The sequence below is a fragment of the Pinus tabuliformis genome, chromosome 7 (genome assembly GCF_031772625.1).
Source record: "Pinus tabuliformis cultivar Carrire ecotype Pingquan chromosome 7, CPIR1, whole genome shotgun sequence".
Lineage (NCBI taxonomy): Eukaryota > Viridiplantae > Streptophyta > Pinopsida > Pinales > Pinaceae > Pinus > Pinus tabuliformis.
Window position 1 is genome coordinate 1,724,463,239 of NC_142293.1, and position 24,380 is coordinate 1,724,487,618.

At 42.9% G+C, this 24,380-nt stretch overlaps 1 protein-coding gene and 1 pseudogene across 1 annotated transcript in view; one reads left to right on the plus strand and one right to left on the minus strand.

Annotated features, from left to right (window-relative positions):
- LOC149255213 (LEAF RUST 10 DISEASE-RESISTANCE LOCUS RECEPTOR-LIKE PROTEIN KINASE-like 2.5) overlaps positions 1-24,380 on the plus strand; it is a 62,446-nt gene that overhangs the window by 16,362 nt on the left and 21,704 nt on the right. The window lies entirely within an intron of this gene.
- On the minus strand, positions 17,095-18,328 carry LOC149255214 (plant intracellular Ras-group-related LRR protein 4 pseudogene; annotated as a pseudogene).

The window sequence follows — 24,380 nt, forward strand, 5'->3', positions numbered from 1 at the left end:
AAAGGTCCTTATGGTCGAGTACCTAAAGGTCCTTAACAGTCGAGTACCTAAAGGTCCTTGGGGTCGAGTACCTAAAGGTCCTCTCCTTAACAGTCGAGCCTGCTTACGCATCCTTATCAGTCGAGCCCCCTAAAGGGTCCTCTCCCTATGGTCGAGCGCCTTCGGTCCTTAACAGTCGAGTACCTAAAGGTCCTTATGGTCGAGTACCTAAAGGTCCTCTCCTCTCCCTCTCCCTTATGGTCGAGTACCTAAAGGTCCTATGGTCGAGCCCCCTAAAGGGTCCTCTCCTTAACAGTCGAGCCTGCTTACGCATCCTTAACAGTCGAGCCTGCTTACGCATCCTCTCCTTATCAGTCGAGCCCCCTAAAGGGTCCTTAACAATCGAGCACCTAAAGGTCCTCTCCTCTCCCTCTCCCTTATGGTCGAGTACCTAAAGGTCCTATGGTCGAGCCCCCTAAAGGGTCCTCTCCCTTTTGGTCGAGTCTGCTTACGCATCCTTAACAGTCGAGCCTGCTTACGCATCCTTATGGTCGAGCACCTCTCCTCTCCCTCTCCTCTCCTCTCCCTAATGGTCGAGCCCCCTAAAGGGTCCTCTCCTTAACAGTCGAGCCTGCTTACACATCCTTATCAGTCGAGCCCCCTAAAGGGTCCTCTCCCTATGGTCGAGCGCCTCCGGTCCTTAACAGTCGAGCACCTAAAGGTCCTTATGGTCGAGCACCCTAAAGGGTCCTCTCCTTATCAGTCGAGCCTGCTTACGCATCCTCTCCCTCTCCTCTCCCTCTCGTTAACAGTCGAGTACCTAAAGGTCCTTATGGTCGAGTACCTAAAGGTCCTTAACAGTCGAGTACCTAAAGGTCCTTGGGGTCGAGTACCTAAAGGTCCTCTCCTTAACAGTCGAGCCTGCTTACGCATCCTTATCAGTCGAGCCCCCTAAAGGGTGCGTTAGCACACTCGACTGTCAAGGAGAGGGACGGAGTCACTCACTATTCATACGGTGAGGGTCCTCTCCCTCTCCTCTCCCTCTCCTTAACAGTCGAGTACCTAAAGGTCCTTATGGTCGAGTACCTAAAGGTCCTTAATAGTCGAGTACCTAAAGGTCCTATGGTCGAGCGCCTCCGGTCCTTATTAGTCGAGCGTGCTTACGCACCCTAAAGGTCCTCTCCTTAACAGTCGAGCCTGCTTACGCATCCTTTTGGTCGAGCACCTAAAGGTCCTAACCAGTAAGGTGCATCCTTATCAGTGAAGTGCATCCTTACCAGCGCATCATGGGAGTGGATCCAGTCGGTTCAGAGAAAAGCGCGGGGAGTGGATCCAGTCGGTTGTACCTCACCCTATTCGATCGAGAGAGCGTGAATGCATATATTATATACGTTATTATGCCATGAATGATAGATCGATTTCTTCCCCTCAATTCAAAAGGCTGGTCGATGAACCAAGGGGCCTGTTCTCGCTTGCTGGTTGAACCCGAGGCTTGACGAAATCACTCGAAGCTGGTCGAAAACGAGGGCTGGCTGTCAACACTTCTTCTGTCGGTGGGGACCGCCTTTGGGGGTTTATATATTGCTCAAGGCTGCCTCTAGCTAGGAAATCACTATCATTATATATGTCATTACGCCATACTGAACCTAAACTACTACATGCTCATATAACTAACTACCACCATGCCCAGGTACGTTAGTGACTCGACTGATAATGACATATATAATATATGCTCGGAATCTCCCTCATTCAGAAACCGATATGAGAGATTTCATTACGCTTTGGTTGACCAGCCCTCGCTCGGTTAATTGACCAGCCCACCTCTCCCTCTCCCTCTCCTCTCCTCTCCCTCTCCTTATCAGTCGAGCCCCTGACGGACCTTATGGTCGAGCACCCTAAAGGGTGCGTTAGCACACTCGACTGTCAAGGAGAGGGACGGAGTCACTCACTATTCATATGGTGAGGGTCCTTATCAGTCGAGCCCCCTAAAGGGTCCTCTCCCTTTTGGTCGAGTCTGCTTACGCATCCTTAACAGTCGAGCACCTAAAGGTCCTCTCCTCTCCTCTCCCTCTCCTTATCAGTCGAGCCCCTGACGGACCTTATGGCTTTTTGAACTTTTAGCTCCTATTTTGCCATTTTCAGGATGCGTAAGCAGGCTCGACTGTTAAGGAGAGGACCTTTAGGTGCTCGACCATAAGGATGCGTAAGCAGGCTCGACTGTTAAGGCCGCCATCACCTTTAGGTGCTCGACTGTTAAGGATGCGTAAGCAGGCTCGACCATAGGGAGAGGACCCTTTAGGGGGCTCGACTGATAAGGACCCTTTAGGGTGCTCGACCATAAGGGAGAGGAGAGGAGAGGACCTTTAGGGTGCGTAAGCACGCTCGACTAATAAGGATGCGTAAGCAGGCTCGACTGTTAAGGAGAGGGCCTTTAGGTACTCGACCCCAAGGGAGAGGAGAGGTGCTCGACTGTTAAGGATGCGTAAGCAGGCTCGACTGTTAAGGAGAGGACCTTTAGGTACTCGACCATAAGGACCTTTAGGTACTCGACTGTTAAGGATGCGTAAGCAGGCTCGACTGTTAAGGAGAGGACCCTTTAGGGGGCTCGACTGATAAGGAGAGGAGAGGGAGAGGAGAGGGAGAGGGAGAGGGCTTCGCGCTTAACCGACTGGATCCACTCCCAAGGTTTCAAGCTCCGTAGCCAAGTAGTAACTGATATGAAGGATCCTAAATTCTCTAGCCAACGATCAAGCAAACATGGGGGTGGGGGAATTGGAAACCTTTATTAGGACCATCGAATAATGGTGAAAAGGATGGACAATTTCTTTGATGAAAGGGGTTCTCTTGGGATTACAATCAACGGATTCTCTGGGGTTGAGTTAGGCAATCTATGGATAAGTCAATTTCTTTAGTTAGGCAATCTATAGCACATCCATCTCTTGCTCCATTGGCTGGGTTCCCTTACCTTGCTCCCTTGATTGGTTGGGGTGCGGATCAGTACGCTCTATAGGTTCTCCCAGAAGCGGATCTGGGGTCCGGTCCCTTGCTGGTTGGGGTATTGTCTACTCTATTGCCTAGGCTGGTACCTCTTTGCCTACCCTAAGGAGGAATCCGGGTGTGGTATATCGGTCTTGGTCCGGTCGGTGTGTTCTTGCCTACGTGGTGTGTTCCCGCTAACCTGGATGTGACTCGGCGGGTCTTGATTCGGTATGTGAAGCCAACTCAATAATACGAAGGAAAGTTTATTACGGGACTAACCTCACGGCACCCACCTTATCCTTTACGCCATGCTTCTCTCCCCTCTTCGTCATGCTTCTTACCCTCCGTTCCTTCACTGCTCAATAATCGCTTCGTCTCCACAGCCCCTCGTAAGGGTTATCCCCTATAGCATATCCCCTAAATGGCTGCGCCAGAGCTGTACCATCAACTGGCATCAGATCAGGGTGCTCTCCCCCAGCGTCTCCCCGCGATGAATGCTATAGGACTGCTCCATCACCATAGCAATAATTCAGGTTATCTCCCTTGGCGGTTCCCCTTGATAGTTGCTTTAGAGTTGCACCAACTAATAGCAGTGAATCTGGGTCTTCAAACACGGGTTGAAAAGACTTCCCATAGTGGGATTGAAAAGACTGTCCATAGTTGCGTTCATAGAAGTAAACACCTCACCCGCAAGGTCTGGATTCGGTATTTTCTATTGAGTGTGGGACGAGGAAACCGATCGAACCCCAGGAGGTCTTTATTCGGTGTGTTCGCTTAGTGAGTGTGTTCATGGCTAACCCGGGTGTGGTCTTACAGTAAGTCTGGTTCCGGGGTGTGAAGCCCACTACACGAGAGAGAGGAAGGATAGAGTGGGGCCCAATATAATATAAGGCCGCCATCGCTCGACTAACAGGACCGGAGGCGCTCGACCATAGGGAGAGGACCCTTTAGGGGGCTCGACCATTAGGGAGAGGAGAGGAGAGGTACGTTAGTGACTCGACTAACAGGACCAGAGGCGCTCGACCATAGGGAGAGGAGAGGTACTGGAGAAGAATATCGTATACAAAGAGATATCTCATTATATATGTCATTACGCCATCTCGCCGAGGTGCACATCTCTATCTCTACCGCAACTACCACATGCTCATATATAACTACGCCGTATCTAGCAACCAAGCTACTTACGGAGGAGGCTTATAAGCCCCATTATGGTAACCCTCACCATATGAATAGTGAGTGACTCCGTCCCTTCGACCCAGGAGGCTTATAAACCGCCCAATTATGGTAACCCTCACCATATGAATAGTGAGTGACTCCGTCCCTTCGACCCAGGAGGCTTCTTCGGCTTATTCCTATTATCCGTTCAATTTACTTATTGGGTGGGGGGGCTTATGGTCGAGCCTGCTTTCGCATCCTCAATGCAAGAAATCAAAAGAAGCACCTCCTAATGAATGAGTGTATTTCTCGCCCCGATTCTTAAGTGGTCCCTTCCCTCCCTAAGCTGCCGCTCTAACTGACCGATTCTCCCTCTACGCTCTCTGTCCCACCTAAGCCTCTAAGTCCCTTCTTTGAATGGCTCGCCGGTGTGAGTATGGGTCTATTGCTGTTATTGGTGCTACTGATCTGGGTATACTTCTGCTAGTGCAGCTATTGTCTATACCCCAACTTGTGTGTGCCTTTGCAGGTAATGGATCCGTAGTAACTGGGTATCGATCTGGAACTGAAACTACTTCTGAGCTTTCTGGCTTAGCTGTACCGGACTCTGCTGAGTAAACCGAAAAAACAGGGACTGCTCACTATGGATATGCACTCTCTACAGTAATAGGCTCTGCACTTCAATCTGCGATATATCCAACTGTAAGTTCTACTATATCCCATAGGTAGCTCCCTCGGTTCGAATAGCTATAACTCCTTTCTTTCCGTTGGCCGGAATCGACATCAAAAAAGATGCGATCTCCATGCTCCACGCTCCATGAAGCTTGAAGGATAACGCAGGCGAACCCAAAAGACCTCAAAGCGCATTAGGCGCGAGAGGGTGAAATGAAGTTGCTGCGAAAGGAGGAGGTCGGGAAGCGAACCTGACCGGAGACTATGTCGGATCTTTGCTTAATAATTAATCGATAGGACAATCTCAATCCTCCTATTAGCACCCACTAATACAACTCCATTCTCTAGTTCATCTCTCTCAACCATATATCTCTCCATAACCTATCTGAGCACGTCACCCTCCAACCCGACCGAGGGCCGTGAATCTGAGAAAGGAAGAACGTTGAGAACCCACAACCAACGGTATGCTAAGTCGAGGATAGGGTCGAATGGGGGCTCTTCTCTCTCCCTTTTAGCAGGCACATCAAAGCCTGGTAAGGAAGGGAGTCTCTATAACTCTGGATAGGGAAAACTTCAACCCTACCACGAAACTCAGTCAGCTTCAAAGGTCAAAGTGCTTTAAGGCTCTGGAGTATAGGAAGGAGTTTAGAACCGGAAGCAGACAGCGAAGGCAGCGGTGGTGAATAAGACCAGCCTGGCAGCGATAAATCCAAGTCAGGATGTGGTGGATAACAATAAAAACAACCGGGCTCCAGCTAAGGCAAAAGGGGAACAGATTCCAGAGAAGAGAGGGTCAACAGCAGCAGTAGCCGCAGACAATGGTAGTCATCCGCCAAGGATCCCGAATATGAAGAGGAGGATTTCACATCTTAACTGAATTGACCTTAACCGAAGGCCATACTGCCTAAATTTTGTGTTTCCGAATACCTTTGATTCCCAAGTGATTGCCTCAGAAGCACTATAACGATAAGGACGCCTGACTAAAATGAGAGGGACAACAAAATTGACTCACTTCATCTTCCTTCTCCTTACAGAATCTGATATCCAAATAGGGATGAGGGAAAGGGGAACCAATTGACTAAAAAGACATATTGAGAATGACACTAAAGTTGAGAGAGATAATTACGTATACAAAGAAAGCGGACTTGAATGGATCGATTCCCATCTTAGTAACTTAGTGTAACCCGCATTCTCCTGATAACGGTTGATCCTATTCTCATCCAATATGAAATAATAGCCTTGCACCCGGGCCACCCGTAAGACTGTTCAATGGTCCCTCCTCTCAGAAGACATTCGGTATTGATCAACGACTCAATTAAGATCTATCCAAGCTCAACCCACTTCCCTGGCTGGCATGACTTTCCTAGCATGAATGTCCCTCCCTATGTGTATGTCAATAAAGCTTGACAGGTGCATCATCCGTCGAGTAGGTATGGGTGCTATGTTCAGGTCTCCCAGTGGGGTCGGTTAGTCCTCAGTCGTCTGTCCGTGGTAACCCATATCGACCTAGTCTGTTGGAACCCATCTCGAATATGTTAGCTATCAATCGAGATCTCTCTGGGCAAGTCCAACCCACCTCCCTTACGGGCACAACCTTCCTAGCGTGAATGAACCCAGGCCATGTGTCTGTTGTTCGATGATCCTCAACAGGTGCATTGTAAGTAAGCATTCTCATAGCATTCATGTAGGAACTCAGTGTTCTGTATAGGCCCCGTCCTGGTTACATGTCTGTTGGCCCCCTTGCCTTCTATAAAGGTCAGTCTATTCTTTCCTAGCCAGTGGGTTCTAATTTCTGAATTGTATCCTGAGGCTCGGCCGTACCAATAGGTAATACGTGGTACCCAGCAGCATCTGAAAGCAAGTGTGATTCCAGGTCTGCCTGTGAATGCTGTCTGGCTGGAAGCCGGTGGAAAAGCTCTGCTCTATGGGAAGCCAGCCCGTGATAAGTAAGTTAAGGTAAGTGAGCCTATGCCAGGTAAATCGTAAAGGTGTTTGCAAAGGACTAACATACTAAAAGAGGAATCTAAAGTTCGTAGAATGCCGTTGTAATGTAGATAAAACGGGTTGACCAGGTGAAGTCTGGCCCGACAAGAAAGATATTGTCTTAGCCACCCACTAAGTATTATTTTCTGACTGAAGAAATGGGTTGTTAAGGGCAGGCAGGAAGAGAGATCAATCAGCAGGTAGGTACCCCGGCTTTTGGTTAAGGTCCCAATGTGGAATGAGTATGTTTTCTATAACCGGAAGCCAAGCCGATTATCCAAGTAAAGTAACCAATGCAATAAGCCCAACCGATCCAAGTAGCTTAGTATCCCAGCAATGACTGGCATAAAGTGAATCAACACCTGTATTGACAGCGGCTATCTATGGGCAAGCGGTAGCGATCATAATCCCTCATCGAGTAACATCATCATCAAGTAACCTCATTTGTGTAATGAAGCTCTGAAGCAGCTATTATCCGTTTCATTGATCCTTGTGTCATGTGCTGCATTAAGAAAGCAAGCAATAAACTGTTTGTTCTTCTATATCCCGTGCATTAAGAGGGGGCTCGACTGATAAGGATGCGTAAGCAGGCTCGACTGTTAAGGAGAGGACCCTTTAGGGGGGCTCGACCATTAGGGAGAGGAGAGGAGAGGGGCTTGCTTGACGTTAGGAGAGCAAGGTGAAAATGTTTATTAGGCTTTCGACGTCGTGTCTTTATATACGCTATTTCCGTAACCCTAAGTGAGTCGGTTAAGCGCGAAGCCCTCTCGATGGCGGCCCTCTCCTCTCCCTTATGGTCGAGCCCCTGCCGGTCCTAACCGGTTGGTTCAGAGAAAAGCGTGGGGAGTGGATCCAGTTCGGTTCAGAGAGAGTGGATCCGTGTCGGTTCAGAGAGAGTGGGATGGGAGTGGATCCGTGTCGGTTCAGGTCAGAGAGAGTGGATCCGTGTCGGTTCAGAGAGAGTGGGATGGGAGTGGATCCGTGTCGGTTCAGGTTTTCGGAACAACGGGTAAATCAGGAAGAAGAAAAGTACCATCCCCTTGCACTAGGAAGCGCAAGCCTTGTGCCACACTTTATAAATAAGTCCAAAACCAAGAACCAACGGTCCCGAACAAGAACCAACGATCCCCAACCACTCCGACCAACAAGTGGTACCACTCCAAAGAGAGACTTAAGATTCCCTCTGTAGGGTTATTTGGTATGGCTGTTTAGCTTGGCGGAGGTTTTTTCAAGATCCCCCTCCCATTCTTGCCATTTGAGGAGGCGGAGGTTAGCGTCACATCCTAAAGTGATGCAACCTTCCGAACTCTACTAAATAGATCATCCAGTTGGTGTCTTGAGCACCCGTCCCTTATACACGGGATATAGAAGAACAAACAGTTTATTGCTTGCTTTCTTAATGCAACACATGACACAAGGATCAATGAAACGGATAATAGCTGCTTCAGAGCTTCATTACACAAATGAGGTTACTTGATGATGATGTTACTCGATGAGGGATTATGATCGCTACCGCTTGCCCATAGATAGCTGCTGTCAATACAGGTGTTGATTCACTTTATGCCAGTCATTGCTGGGATACTAAGCTACTTGGATCGGTTGGGCTTATTGCATTGGTTACTTTACTTGGATAATCGGCTTGGCTTCCGGTTATAGAAAACATACTCATTCCACATTGGGACCTTAACCAAAAGCCGGGGTACCTACCTGCTGATTGATCTCTCTTCCTGCCTGCCCTTAACAACCCATTTCTTCAGTCATGTTTCTTTTTTGAAGGTAGTCCCAGGTTGGGACTTTGTTCCTGAGAATACACCAGAAAAAGAGTCTGGATTTTACTGGACAACTGAGTTTCCACAAAGGCTTGAACCACCAGTGCCTAATTTCACCCACCCTTCTATCCATTTGTAAATTGTAACCAAACTTTGGAATATATATACCACTGCGAGAGTAGACCCAACGAAGTTCATCAACCCTTTCCTTTATACAGACATTTGATCTTTGCAATTCCATAGTGTATTCCATCCAGACACCCTCCCAATGGGGCTCTAGGTCTAAATCCTCGGCTGACTTCCAGCCCTGTTTCCAAAAAGTAGTGGTTCCCTCATTTGAGATTTGATTGAGAGAAAAAATACCCTTGGCAGCAAGGGACTCTCTCAACTCCCTTGGAAGAGTGAAAGCCTCATTACATCTAACTCACAGATCCACTCCCACTCTAACACTAGAACCATTCCCAACCAACTAGGATAGCCCATCAACAACAATGTCAAAAGACTCAATCATTGCCTTCCAGATGACCAAAGAGTTACTATAAGACTTTCCTGGTGTTCTCAGCCAAACCACCAATTCCAAAGGATCTAAATATTTCTTTTTTATCACCAATGTCCATAGTTTGTCCTTGGTTAAAAGACTCCAGCCAGATTTTGCTGCCAAAGAGTGAGAAAAACAAGAGAGATCCTTTATGCCCCACCGTCCCTTATCTTTTGGACGAGCAATTTTCTCCCAGGTCACCCATGGGAGAACATCATCTTCCTTGGGGCCCGCCCAAATAAACCGACCACATATTTTCTTAATTTGTGAAGGAATGCCTTTCGCGACCCAAGAAAGAGTAATCCAGTAAACTAGTATGGTCTGTAAAACCGATTTTATAAGAACCAAGTGCCCAGCTCGAGATAGCCACTTAAAGCTCGAGAGCTTGACATGCTTCTCAATTTTTGCAACTAACCATTTCCAGTCCAATTTTTTTGGAGGAGTCCGGCTTGAAGAGGAAACCAAGGTATTTAAGGCTTTCCATCAAAGATTTTACTTCAAAAAGAAAAGTAGATAAATATCTATTTATCTCCGCCTGAGAGAAGCCATTGTGAGTAAAGGAGGATTTATGTGCATTTATACTCATCCTGGTTGCCTTAAGGAATAAATACATAATTGACTGCAACTTAGAAATATCTTCCTTAGACTCATCACAAAAAACTAAAATGTCATCCATAGAAAGAAGGTGAGTAATGAAGAGATTTATAGCAATTTCAATGCCTTTATATTCACCCCTTCTAATGGAAAAATGAATCAATTGACTCAAACCTTTTGCAACAAAAAGGAATAGGAGGGGTGATAAAGGGCATCCCTGACGAAGGCCCCTCTGCCTATGGAAAAAAGGAGAGGCCACCCCATTGATGAGAACAACAAAACTCACATTAGCTATACAACACATGACCCAATTAATAAAACCAATATTGAAACCCAGGTGAGTCATAAGAAGGCGCAAATACATCTAGCTAATCTTGTCATAAGCCTTTGAAAGATCTATCTTAAGAATCATTCCTTTTTTTTTGTTTCTTTTGATACAATGCAGGGATTCCTGGGCCACTCCAATAGCTTCATGTATTTTACAACCCTCAAGGAACCCAAACAGTTCCTGTGAAATATTTTTTGAGAGAATTGGTTTTAATCATCTTGCAATAGTTTTGGTAGATATTTTGTATGTACAATTGCACAAAGAGATGGGTCTGAAATCATTAAAGCTTTGAGGATCACCAAACTTTGGGATTAAAGCCGAAAAGGTTGAATTAAGAGGGTCATGTACAAAACCCTTGCTTTTGGAATCCTCCACTAGTCTAGCATGATCATCCCCTATTAGGTCAAAGAAATGTTGGAAGAATTCCACCGTCCAACCATCTGGACCCAGACTCTTCTCCTTTTGCATAGAGAGTAGAACTCCCTCCACTTCACCCTTTGAAACAGAGGCCATAAGAATAGTATTATCGTCCTCATCAATAAAGCTAGGAAATACTTGTGCCACCTGAATGACTTCGACAATGGTGGCCTCGGGGGAAAGCTTTAAACATGGTTTTGAAATGACTCATCCCCATTGTCGACAACTCATTGAAAGAAGATGCCGAAACCCCTTCATCATTTTTCAGTTCCTATATTGTGTTTGTGTTTATTCTGCCCTTGGCGTAGTTCTGGAAAAATTTGGAGTTTTCATCCCCTGCCTCAAGCCAAATAGCTCTACTTTTTAACCTCCACTTTTCTTCATTATCTTTCAGAATCCTATACCTTTCACCCTCCATAGCTTTTATCCTTCTCTTTTTTTCTTTTGTCTCATACCCATCCCCTTCCAAGCTTTCTAAAGCCTGCAAATCAATCTCAATGGATTTTAATACCGCTTCATCCCTTAAAGATTTTTCCTTTGCCCAAGAGATAGTTGATTGTTTCAATTTTTTTAGTTTCTCCATAAAAGACTAGGCAAGGGATAAGCCCGAAGATCCATTATGAGAACTCCAAATCTCATGAACCAACTTATTGTAGGACATATCTTTAAGCCAGGAAGAATTGAATTTAAAGGGAGAGCCAGGCTTCCTACTGGCCCCTTTTAGTTATAGGAAAAATGGAAAGTTATCTGCATCACCCCCAGAGCCAACAAACTGGCGAAAAAAAGGGATATGAGCAGCCATATCTTCTTTGATCAATAACCATTCTAAACATTTAGATACCCTTGTCTCATCAACCCTCCTATTTCTCTAGGTAGGTTTTTCTTTCAGAAGATCAACATCAATAAATCTCCCCAACCAAATCTTGTTTAGAAAAAAAACGGCCAAAGGGTCCAGCTGTGCATTTGGTCCCCAAGATTCTGATAACCCTACGGAGGCATTGAGATCCCCTCCCACCACAAGCTTTGAGCAATTTAGCAAAGATTTTGAGAGCAATTTATTCTAGAAAGTGATACGACCCTGACAAGGTCCATAACTGTTTAAAAGAGTTAAGTTTGAACAAAGTTTTGAGGAGTAAACCTCCACTTCAAGCATCAAATAAGAGCCCTAGGAATTTAAGAGTTTTAAACTGCAATCCTTTATACCCAATGTCAAACCCCCTAAACGCCCACTTGCATCGAGAGCCACAAAGGACCAACCAAGCGGCATGTTTCTCAAAATATTCATTACAAAATCCCTAGGACCAAGAGTCTCTCGAAGCATAATAACATCACAACATACATTCTTAAGTAAATGTTTTAAGGCCAAATTTTTCTGGGCATTGGCAATCCCTCTGCAATTGAAAGACAACAAAGTCATTTGGAAACCACCACAGGGGTCATCACTGCTCCAAGAGACCCTTTTAGGGAGATTTGTTTGCCATCAGCTATATCAAGCTTGGCTTTTAACTGGGCTTTAGATAGGTTTGATTTCCTGCCCCAAGTCTTAGGAGGACCCACAGTGTCATATAAGAGGTTGAGACCACCCACAGGATCGTTCGGGTGGTCTCTTTTTTCCTGGGGGAGAAGGTTATAATGAGGTTTGTCTAGGTAAATAACAGAGGGGATGGGAAGACCAGAGCCCACCGACGAGGGTCCAGAAAGATTTAAAATCGGTATCGATGTAATGATGCTGTCAAGGGCCAAAGAGATATTGCATTGAGGAGAAAAAACATCAATAGATGGCCTGGAAGGACCAGGCCTGAAAATAGGATCCACAAGGGGCATACATAGAATAGAAAGAGAGGGAGGAGGGGAAGAGACGGTAACTGCAGGATGAGATGCCTCCACCTTTATCATCTCATCTCACTCGTGTACAGTAGCAGTTCTTTCAGCGTCTACATGAACTGATCGCTGATCCTCATTGACCACAATCTGAACGGAAGCCTATGCCTGATGTCTCCCAGGAGAAATTGCCTGCTCCATAACTACATCCTCAGGCTGCTCCTGCAATTCTTGAATCGAATCCACCCAATTTTTCCTTGCATGTCTAAACCCCAATGGGAAATCCCTATCCAAGTGGCCATGTTTATAACAACGATGACATCGATAGGGAAACTGTTCATAGTCCAGTAACTGAGTGAGAGAGTATCCATCCACTTGTATCTGCATCATTTCTTCCAAACCCTCCCTCGGGTCCAGCCTAACTAGTATACGTGCCATCTTTCTTTCCATAGTCACTTGAAAGGACATATCAGCTTCCAAAAAAGTTCCCAGAATGTTTCCAATCACCTTGAAGACATCCATCAACCAAAGATGAGGGGCGAGTGATGGAAGGGGCACCCACATAGGGATCTCTCCTAATCTTTCTCTTTGAGCATCGAAAATGGGGGTCCATCTTTTAAAGAGAATCAAAGCTTTACCGAAACCCCAGTTTCGCTCTAGAACCCAATCAACTACTTCCGCATTTGAGAAACGAACCATGAACCAACCCCTTATCAAACAAATAACCTCCGTCTGAGAAACCAGCCCTGAACTCCATTCCTTACTTATCCATTTCTAAATGAAATTAGCAGTAAATTGTCTTCCCTTTACCCGTCCCACTATGATGCGCTATGATGCATCCATAACTTCATCCATCCGAATGTTGTCCCCTAAGATTAGTTTTGGTTTCTGCTCTTTCTTTCTCATGACCTTCCCCTTCTTCCTCTTTAGGCCTGAGGACTAACCATTCACTGAAGGGGCAATTGAGTTATTTTCTTTACCCTCATGGCTTTTCGAGCCCTGAATGCCCTCCAAGGGATCGTTTGGTGTTAATATAATGTTCTACAAGGCTTCAAAGTCCAGTACCTTCCCACCAGTGTCGAGAATGGGAGGATGACTTCCCTCCTTCGACCCCAAGGAGCCTGCCTCTAGATGTCCAACCAAATCCAACCCTTGGCTTGGAAAATTAGGAAACCCTAACACTTTGTTCCCAAATTCTTCTTGGAGTGGCTGTCTCGCCGAAGAATTTACCTTCGGGAAACCAATAAAGGGTTTCTCCCCAATAACAATAGTGTCAACTGCTAAACGAAAAGACTCCGAGAGGTTGATGGCAAAAGTCGAAGAAGGGGTTTTTTAGTCAAGAGTTTTGTATAGGCTCAAGCCCGTAACCAACTTTTCCACCCCTAGTAACTCATTAAGACAAGTTTGCAACCCTTTTTGCCTCTTGAGTTCGCTACTTCTCACTATATCTTCCAGACCACTCGTTAAAACCCTAGAAACAGAGACTGTCGGAGGGGTTTTTGGGCTTACTTGTAAACCCGCTAACGTCGTGACAGAAATGCCTGCCAATACTGCACCATCCTGACCTTCATGAACTTCAGAGTCCAGAAACCAGCAAACCACCCTTGAGGAAGGGGGTTTTGACTCCTCTAGCAACCCTAGGCCACTGCCCTAATTCCATGCCGGTTCCGTACGAAAACTTTTGCCAAGTGGAGACCTAGCTGGCAAGACCACCTTCGCAGGATTCTGTTGCATCGGTTCTAAATCCAAAACTGACAGAATGTCCTTAAGAGCCAGTTCCATATCCACATAGTTGGTCGGGTTCACCATCCTGGTAACAGTGTAAAGAGGAAAAAACAAATAAAACTAACTCTTGACTAAAACGACTGGCGAAAGCTCCGAGTAGGCTAAAGAACCCAAAACAACGAAACCTTCCTCGCGTAGTACGACCCCAGGTGACCTGAGATCCCAGAAAAAGCAAGGAGGCTCAGTATGAAAATGAGGAAATACAAGCAGCACGAGGTATTGAAAACTGAGGAGGTGGTAAACGTTGAGAGTCACAAAGGATGCATCCGGTCATCCAAATGAAAAACACAGTGAAAAATGAAAACAAAGTAAAAACGTTCACCCAAATAATCCCGTCGCCTTGGAATGCTCACAACTCCCTCAACACCCAGCCCAAGGACTAGCCCAGCAACTATGTGGCTGCCCCAACACCTGCTACGAGTAACATTTGTCTCCACAGTCCTCCATCGCTGCCAGGTCCTAGGTCACCTTGGTATGATCTTGACTTGTCAAAATATTTATACCCAATACACTTTTACAATTTATGAAAAACCTAAAATATAACCTACTTAAACTCATTAAATAAAATATATAAAGCCCTTCTCTACATACATTTATTTTATATATCCATTACCTTCTAAGTCATCAAATAAACAATAAAAAGCACACTTTAAATGACACTTGCTAATTTAGATAAATATGAAAAGCAAAAAATATATTAAGACTTGATAATGGTTACAAGGATGAAAACAATGTTGCATCATTTACCATTCTAAGTAATAATTAAAAAATTCAAAAAAAAGGTAATTTGGATAAATAGAAAGCCCAGAATATTTGGTAATGATTACAAAGTGCAAACAATGTTGCATCATTTACCATTCTAAAAAAAATTAAAAGAATAAATAAACCATTCTAAGTAATATTAAAAGATTCACTTACCATGGTAAGTAATGATTAAAAGATGAGATGAACTATTCTAAATAATGATTAAAAGACTCATTTAACATTATTTATAATGATTAAAAAATAGGACGAACTATTTTGGATAATAATTAAAAGATTACCATTGTAAGTAATGATTAAAAGATTGGATTAACCCTTCTTGGCTTCGTCTCTTCACCTCTTGGCTTCGTCTCTTGGCTTCGTAGAGGAGAGTTCACAAACATAGCCTCCTGTCCCGCCCCAGCTCATGGAAGGATTGCAAGGCAGCGCCATTCCTCTGTTTCTTACTAAGACCTATGACATGGTGGAGCATCCTTGGATAGACCCAGTCGCCTCCTGAAGCAGCCCGGGCAACATTTTTATTATTCGAGATGCCCACCGATTCTCTCAAAATCTGCTGCCGCGTTGTTTCAAGCGCAACAACTTCTCTGGCTTCGTTCGCCAGCTTAACACTTAAGTGAGTTTTTCTGTTCCTTCAATTTTCAGGGACATTGTATTGCTTGAACCATTTTGTTTTGGTATTGATTCTGTGGAGTATATTGTTTTTCTTTCTTTTGTATTAAGCTTTAGTATAGTTGTTAGTTATTCGTCTTAGCTTCTGTGTCAAAATTCCTTTTACATTGGTTATTGAGGTTTGGTTACGAGGTCAGTCCAGGACGTCAAATAAGTCCTGTATACCATGGGGTGGCAAAGTAGAACATGTGCGCTATGATCTGCAAACTCGTCCATAGAAAGTCCACTGGTGTCATCCTGTTAAGTTTCATGGAAAATGATCCTCTGACGCACCATATTCTAGATAACTCCTGAGGAAATAATATTTATCCATCTATGTATCAGGAACAACGATACGAGTTCTTGAATTAATGCTGTACCAATTTGAGGTCGAGCACCTCAGAAATGTAATCCCCTGGTTCAACCAATAGAAAACTGGCATATAGATAACATGATCCCTCTGTTCATGTTGCACTTACCAATTCTCAAGAATGAAAAACTTCCTTCGATACTTACAATTGCCATAGGAAGAAAACCAACACCCTTCTTTAGTTCTTGTAGTCCAATGACCAATATGCTGGTTGGAGATGTCACCATGCAATGGTCACTGTTTCCATTCATTGGTTTATAGTTCAATCCTGGGTCAAGAGTACAAATATGTGCTACTGCTAAAGCAAGTTCTTCTTTTAGACATGCGTTTTCAACCTCCATTTTACTTGTTCCAATAATTTCATCACTATCACATCCTTTATCAAACATCTAAGGTTATATTCCTTACCAGAATTTATAGGACCATCTTCATTTGGGACTGAATGATAGCTACCGCTTTAGAGAACGAGTTTTTCACGTGCAGATTACGATCAACCTTAGGCAGTGGCCCTACTAAGGCTTCTGGAGCCAAGCATGCTAGGTCTGCATCATTAATGCCAATCAAGTTGACGTCAAATAACCCATAGCTGCTAAGACATCCTGAGGAGTATGTGCAAGCAAATATTTTAAGGGTTGTCCTGGTCTGATCACTTTAGTCTTTCTTATTCTATTCCTTGGCTTGCTTGCCTTATATGGAGTTTTGTCGATGTCCTCCTTCTAGCCACCTCTATAAAGCAATCCTGATATGCTGCACCAATTCTGCAACTCAGTTCAACAAATATCTCATCCTTCTGGCTTTGTGGAGTCTTCAATGCTTCTTGTCAAACAGAATTTGCATCAACCCATTGACCTTGGAATTGCCTTAAACCAAAGTTCAAGGCACCAATTTCATCCTTAATGGCCCGCACATTACTTTTTGCTGGAAGGATCTGCTTTTTCAGGGAATCCCACCATTGATCTAGAATTTTATTACGTTCCTGAATTCTCTCAATGTGGCCAAATGATTTTTTCATGTCACACAACATGACTTTCTTCTTGTAAAATAATACTCTTTTGGTCAATTCTATTTTGTACCTGGTTTATCTGCTCATCATTTTTTTTTAACCTTAGTCTTTGTCCAACATTATTCATTGGGGTAGCTGTATCTTTGTATCTTTCATGTTTTATGGTTTTACCTCGACCTTTCTTACAAGCTTTTCTAGACCTTTCTCCAGTATGATTGGTCTAATTTTGGGATTTCAAACAACTGGATTATGTATTACTAGACAAGCTTGCTTCTGCATTAGGTGCGTTTAATGGTGTTCCTCCATAACTTCAGCCCACTTGCATTTCCTCAAACATGAGCAGAATATTGACCACCTCCCCTTTGGCTTAGTCTTTTTTTTTTTGCATCCCCTTTTGCAACACAACCAAGCATAAACTGTACAACGACCTTAGCTCCACTCTCAATAATATGCCTTCCACTATCTCTAATGGTGTCTCTTCATATTTAAGAATTTGAGGATATGTAAGCATATGAAAAGAGTCAGAGAGGACGTTTATTTGATCATTGATAATATCTAACTCCTCAAACATCCCAAGATTTCCAATAGATCGTGGGAACTTGTGTAAGTTAGCAAAATTGCTGCCAACATTAAGCTTAACAAGATTTGTGGAAAGGCACAAACTCTTCGGTATCAATTCCATTTCATTAAAGCTTACATCAAGTTCTTTCAAATTGGTTAAAGAACCCATTGTTGACGGAAGGCTCTTTGTTCCGTTATATTTCTATTTTAGGACTTGTAATGCTTCAAGCTTGGCAATAACTTTACACAAAGCTTTGAGTTGATTGTATTTTGCTTGAAGCTCAACAACATATTGATCAATTGACAATTGTATACGGTAGCTCTTCAATTTTATTTGTCTCAATACTCAGTGTTTTCAAATTGCTAAGCTGTCTAACAGACTCGGGCAGTGATGAAAGTTGATTTGAACTCAAGTCCAAGGATACAATCCGAGAAAGCTTTCCAACTGAAGCAGGTAGAGTCTATAAGTGATTGCCATGCAAGTCTAGATCGGTTAGATTGGGCAACTCACCAATGGAATCTAGAAGATTCATTAGCTGATTTGCATGAGTATCCTGTTTCTTTAACTTGGAAAATCCTTCAATTTTCCTAGGAAGGGTCACTATCCTGTTTTCAAACAAAATGATTTCAGTAAGATTATTAAGCTTTCCAATTGAGTCAGGCAACCACTCAACTTGGTCCATCAATCTTCCTTGAAGATCCAACTTCTTAGCATCTTCCTTGGCATTTATCTCAATCAGGCTGGCAAGCTTTATTAAACTGAGCTTTTGTTCCCCTTCAACATCTATGTTGTCTATAATCAGTCCCACAAAGTTCTTGTTTTCTACTTTGGCTCCTACAGAATTCCTTTTACCCTCTTCAACATTCTCCTCCCCTTTAGATCCACTCATGACAGAGTACCTGTTAACAAGTGTTGGATTGCCAATTTCCCTAGAATCCATAACAGCATGAATGTCTCCATGTGGTCAACATCATTCAGATCAGTTGCCTTGACGGAGCTAGTTTCTAGGGAAATTGAAATTTCTTCTAAAACACTGCCTATAAGGGATTGATAGAAGAAACATTTTGGTACTTTTCCACATAAAAACCACGACAAATTGGGAGGATACTATGGATGCCAAAAACATCTCTAAAGGAGGGAGGGGAGAAGAAGGATCTACCCCTTTCTAGATCAAATTTGCGAGACTCAATGCGATTAAAGGCAACACAACATCAACTCCTAGTAGGGGAGGATACGCGTATTCTTCTTTTAAAACAATGGCAACAATGCCCTTAATGGAGGAGGGTATTATTCTTTTCAAATGATTGAACGATTTGGGTTTAAGGTAGATAGGATTGCTAGGGTTCTTTAGGGAAATTTCTAGGTTTCAGTTCAAAGGGAAAGGTTCCTGAACACACACAACCAAGGAATCACCAGGAGAGTAAAACCTCGACAAAATAGTTTAAATGGTTTATGAAAAAAATGGTGATGTAGGATAAAACATCAATGCCTTAGCTTACCAATATATATTTTTAGGGGCATATGGGGTTAAGGAACAATTCAATTGGAGAGAAATGGAGTGGATTTAGGTTCAAAGACTAGAGAAAACTGACTTGTGCTCCCTAGAGATTTGACCATGTTAGAAAATCAGAAAGGCAGTAAATCGATAATTACTTGTGATGTTTCTTATTATTAAGATTCTTTATATCTTCTTTCTTTAGTTCATCAACCAATTACCAAAAGCAGCAGCACATAAAACAATAGACACCAGATGTAGGCACATGCTAGGGCAAAACCTCCTTCGAGGGGAAAACCCAATCAAGATAATTCTTCCTTCCAATAGTATTCTTTGAGACTCTTCACCCTAGACCAAGACCAAATCTTCCCTCCACACCAAGTCAGCCTCCAAGAATTTCGACCTCTTCCCATCAACTTCCACTATGCAGCAACTTACGACAACTGGCAGCGTTCGACAACAATGAAACTTGGAAGACTTCGATCTCCCAATCCAGGATATGAAATAGAGAGATACACCAAAATTTCGATTTTCTTTGTCTCCTTAGACTTGTGAAAATTCCAGAAGCCGGAATCCCTACTGCAACAACTAATAATATTACTCCTATTTGTTAAATTCCTTTAAACAAATTATTTGCAGTTTCCTACGACAAATATCGTAATACATATACTGCAACCTTCACTTAATTAAATTATATGCAGAAACAAGAGACCGAGCAAGAAAGAAAATACAACACAATCGACACCGTTATTTTTGGACAAATGTCCCTGGAAAAACCCAATGTGGGAAAACCGGTGCAACATCTCTGACGGTTTTATTATTCAGGAGAAAATCTGAGTATAATTCTAGGATGCTCAACTAGCAATTCGATACAGAGAGAAACTAGACAAAATGAATGGTGAAATAACCTCACCCTGTCACTGGGAGAATCTATAATTGATCACACTAGACTGGAGCCTCTGCGTGGCCTCTGTGCAGAACTGCGTCACTCCTACGTAGTTTTTGTGTCACCCCTGCTGAGGCCTGCGCTGCCACTGCATCAACATTGTGTGGGCCAGCGTCTTCCCCTCTTTGGACGTCTTTCTATCCTCTCTCTACCTCATACTCTCCAGCCCAGGAATAACTTCCTTGTTCCGGATTCTCACTGCCCCTCAACTGCAAAAGCTCACAATCAATAATCTCTCGGCACCTGCTCTGCTTCAGAAAATCGATTCATAGAACTCACTTGGTGTGTCCGCCAAATGACCCACAAGCCTTCTTAAATAATATCCTCGTTGACATTCAACGACCCAGATTAAAAGTTAATCAAGGGCTAAGATCATTTTGGCTTGATCCTTGTCTTCTTCTAAAAGTTTCACCCATGATTAGATTAATACCCATTAATATTTTAATTTTCCTAGGTTTAGACTTAAGAACCCCATTAAAAATATTAATTATTTTAATAAAATCATTTTTGGGTGGAATTTCCCAAAACGCTTTATGGGTTCTTTGGAATACAGGTGCCCAAGCCTCCCTGCAAAATTTGAGGTTTAGAGCACATCATATCTACCCTAAATCAACAAGACTTCCCCAAACTCGCATTCACTTCGGCTTCCCGGCAACAAATTTTGCACCTTTTCTAGCTATAAGAGAACTTCGCCTTTTGCCCAGCAACAAGAGATTTTCACACTTCTTCTAGCTACAAGAGAATTCAAACTTTATGAGAGGATGATGCTCCAAATGAATTCGATGAGCTTCCTTTTATAGGCTTCTTGTGAGGTCGAATAGTGTCCTTAGGCCGAATTGATCTTCTCTTAGGCCGACATTGTGTGGAGATTACATAATTCATATATGACTCAATACTTAACCTTTTTATATGATTCAGAAGCCCAAGAAGGGTCTCTTTAAAAGTACAATGACTCTATTGACTCAGAATAAATCCTAGAAGTCCTCAATGGGGACTTTGACCTAAAACATGGTGACCCAAGCATGAAATCCATGCTTTAATAAGTCACAATAATAATAATAATAATAATAAATATTTTCTTTATTCTTTTGACTAGTACATTACATAATGAGTCAAGTACATTATTGAAGACCGAACATAGTTACATTTTCCAACACTCCCTCTTAACTAGGGAGCTATTCATAATGTACAAATACAATGGAAGATCTCAAACTATATGAACCATGAAGAACTTTAGGCACTGCAATGCCATGGACTTAATTCCTGACCAGGGAAATCTATCCAAACAGTCACTCAACAGTTTAGGCACCACAATGCCATGGACTAGATTCTTGACCAAGGTAATCTATCCAGGTCGGACTAAGATGGACTCAAGCTTTCAGCCCCTTTAGGTGCCCTCAGGCTTACTTGCTAACCATCAACCCAAAATCTAGGTCTGTATCCAAAACAAAGCTCTTTTATCAACACAACCTTTCCAACTTTGGGACTTAGACATCAACACAAAATGTCAACCATATGTCTTCCTAGGCAATGCGTCACTCACAAAGCCTCAATACCCCTTGATCCAACAGATCAATAATGACCAATCTCTCCCAATCAAACTGATTGGTAACCAACATGCTATCAAAACCTTCCAGAGATTCACCTGTACAAACACAACCCTAATCAATAATATAGTTTCACATGTACATAATCAAATACAAACCTCATGGGTCTTCCAGACAACAGATGTTGCTTCTCGCTTCTCAACATCCCATAGTAGGACTATCAACCGAATCTTTGACAAAAGATCCCTCAATCATACATTTTTCTTCCTACTTCATATGCAACAACATATTCTTCAATCGGATCATGCTTTCCTTCTTCTAGCAGCACTTAAAAACACATTCTCCAATTTCCTTCTCCTACTCATGGCCTTCACTAAAACTTACGACTGTTAGTCCTGGTCTAGTGCATGACACATGAAGCAGAGAATCATATCTATCACTCCCTCTTAAATGGAGAGGATCTAATCATTCCTATACAAGGAACATTCTCAACCATCCTCTTATCCTAGGGAGATTCCTTTCATTCGAGCTCCCTCTTAACCTAGGGAGATTTCATCCAGACTCCCTCTTAACTTAGGGAGTTCTACTTCTTCTTTTCATCATCGGAGAATCTTTCGTGGCTTCCAACGATTTCATCAAAGTTATTATCATCCCCATCATGCTTATCACATTAATGAGCATCTTCACCATATTGAAGATTGTGTACCTACACAACTTAAATAGCAGGTACAAACAAATCTATAGAAACATGATGTTAGCCATACCAGAATCGCGGAAGCATTTCATATTTATACATATTAGATACCCAAACTTAATTACAAACAAGAGACATATACTCTTCAACATCTTGCTAGGGACTTTGTCACACGCCCTAGACTACTTCACAACAACATTCATTCCATCTAGGGTCTCAATGTGTCTTCCAAAGGTATGACATACCTTACTACAACATACAGCAAACCTGAGAAACAATTCACACAGATATAGATCTACAAAGCATCTAACAACCTTTCAAAATACATATGTTAGACTTCTCACTAGGGATTCATACAAATCCTAGATTTCATACAAAAGAAATAAAATCAATCAAAGTCAATCACAACTTAGTCATTACCCTGACCAACTTCCACTAGGGTGATTTCCAACCCCTAGATTTTCAATCAACCATCAATCAGTCACTAACATGATCAAATACCACTAGGGTTAGTTTGAAAACCCTATATTTCTGAGCACTCATCAAACTCAACCAAAAATTCAAATTTCAACAATCTCTTCACGAATCTCAAATTATCATATAGTCAACATTCATCAGAGATTCCTAAGATTCCAATTTCACAAATTCAACAATCTTACACAGATCTCGAATCATCATATTTCAGAGATTTTACTTTGACTAAGGTTTAACTCCAAAACCCTAGAATTCCACAATCTCAACAATCATTAAATACATAGATCTCAGTTATTACATTTCACACTAGACAATGTCACTACTAGGATTTAACTGCAAAACCATAAATTTTCATATTTAATAGATTTCAGATTGTTTTTTTTTACGCTGCGGTTCACGGACACCCTGGTCAACGGGTGGCGCTACATCCACGGAAGAATCTGGGTTGATCGACCCCGAAGGGAATCTAGCCCCACGACCCACTAGCAAGGCCTGACCCCAAGGGCTTTGAGGAGATTGGACCCTGTGACCTCCCGATGGCGAGGCACTGATTTTGACCAACTGAGCTAACCCTTGGGGCTAATAGATTTTAGATTTTTATATCACACATACTAGACAATTTTAACTTCACTAGGGTTTAGGTATAACACCCTAGATTTCCAGATATCATCATCCTAGAATCTCAGGCAAGGACTTCCATTAAATCCTAAAACTCATGACCATCAATGACTAGGTCAACACATATCTAGGAATTCATAACCATACATAAGCATATCATATGTCCAACAATATTAATACATCTGACCTAGACCAAGCTAGGGTTTCAATCAAAAGGACACATCTATACATGATCTGAAAATGGGGCACTTAGGCTTCTTGTCTAACTTACAAGAACTTCTCCCACTTCCAAAGCTTTAAATATTCCCGAGTCTTATTGATTAACCAATGCGGAATTAAAATGCTTGAAAATATAGGTGTATGCTGGTATTTGTTTTTAACTGATTATGTGCTTTAAATTCTGTTGTTGTGCTGTAAGTTGATGTGCTTGAACTGATATATAAATACATATAACAGTAAACGATGCAGCAGTAAAACAAACACATAAGACCACAATTTAATTTGGAGTTCACCCAAAACTCTTGGGCTACGTCTCCTTGAGCTCTAGTCAACTTGACTACGCTCTCTGGGATTATGGTAAAGTCCTTTTACAAGCTCCCTGGCTTAACTCCATTGGATTTACATAGAAAAATGGGTTTAGGCACCATTTTATCCCCGGCTCTTGAAGCTCTTGGCTTTCTATCTCTCGGCTTTGGCTTTGGCTCTGGCTCTGGCTCTCTGTCAGTTTACAGCCCTCTGGCTTTCCACTTGAACTCCAAGTGACTCCCTTGGCTACTCTGCGCATTCCCTTTTGCTCTCTTGGCCTCTTTTTGGCTTCTGCCTTTTGCTTTCTGCGCTGCTCTCAATCGAGCTCTTTCTGCGTTGGTTTGCCTTAGCTTCTTGCTTTGGCTCAACTTTTTCCTTATGCTCGGTTTCAGCAACAACTCCAACAACACCCAACAACACCTTCTGTCTTTGACATTCATGGCTTTTAAGCCAACTGGCGTTGTTCGTATGTTTCCTCTTCTCGGGCTCTCTGGCTCCTCGCCTCTGTCCGCTCGAATCCCCCTCTGAGCGCTAGCAATCATTGCCAAACGCCTTCAGGGATGGTGGCCACTTGTTTTACAATGGAAGAGTCCATCAGGCCTCTGAAATCCCCAAAAATAATGTTCTCTGTTTGTACAGAGAAACACTGTAAAACATGGGAAAAAACTCGCCAAATAGTTGTATATCGGACTTCAAATATCCTTAAATCCGCT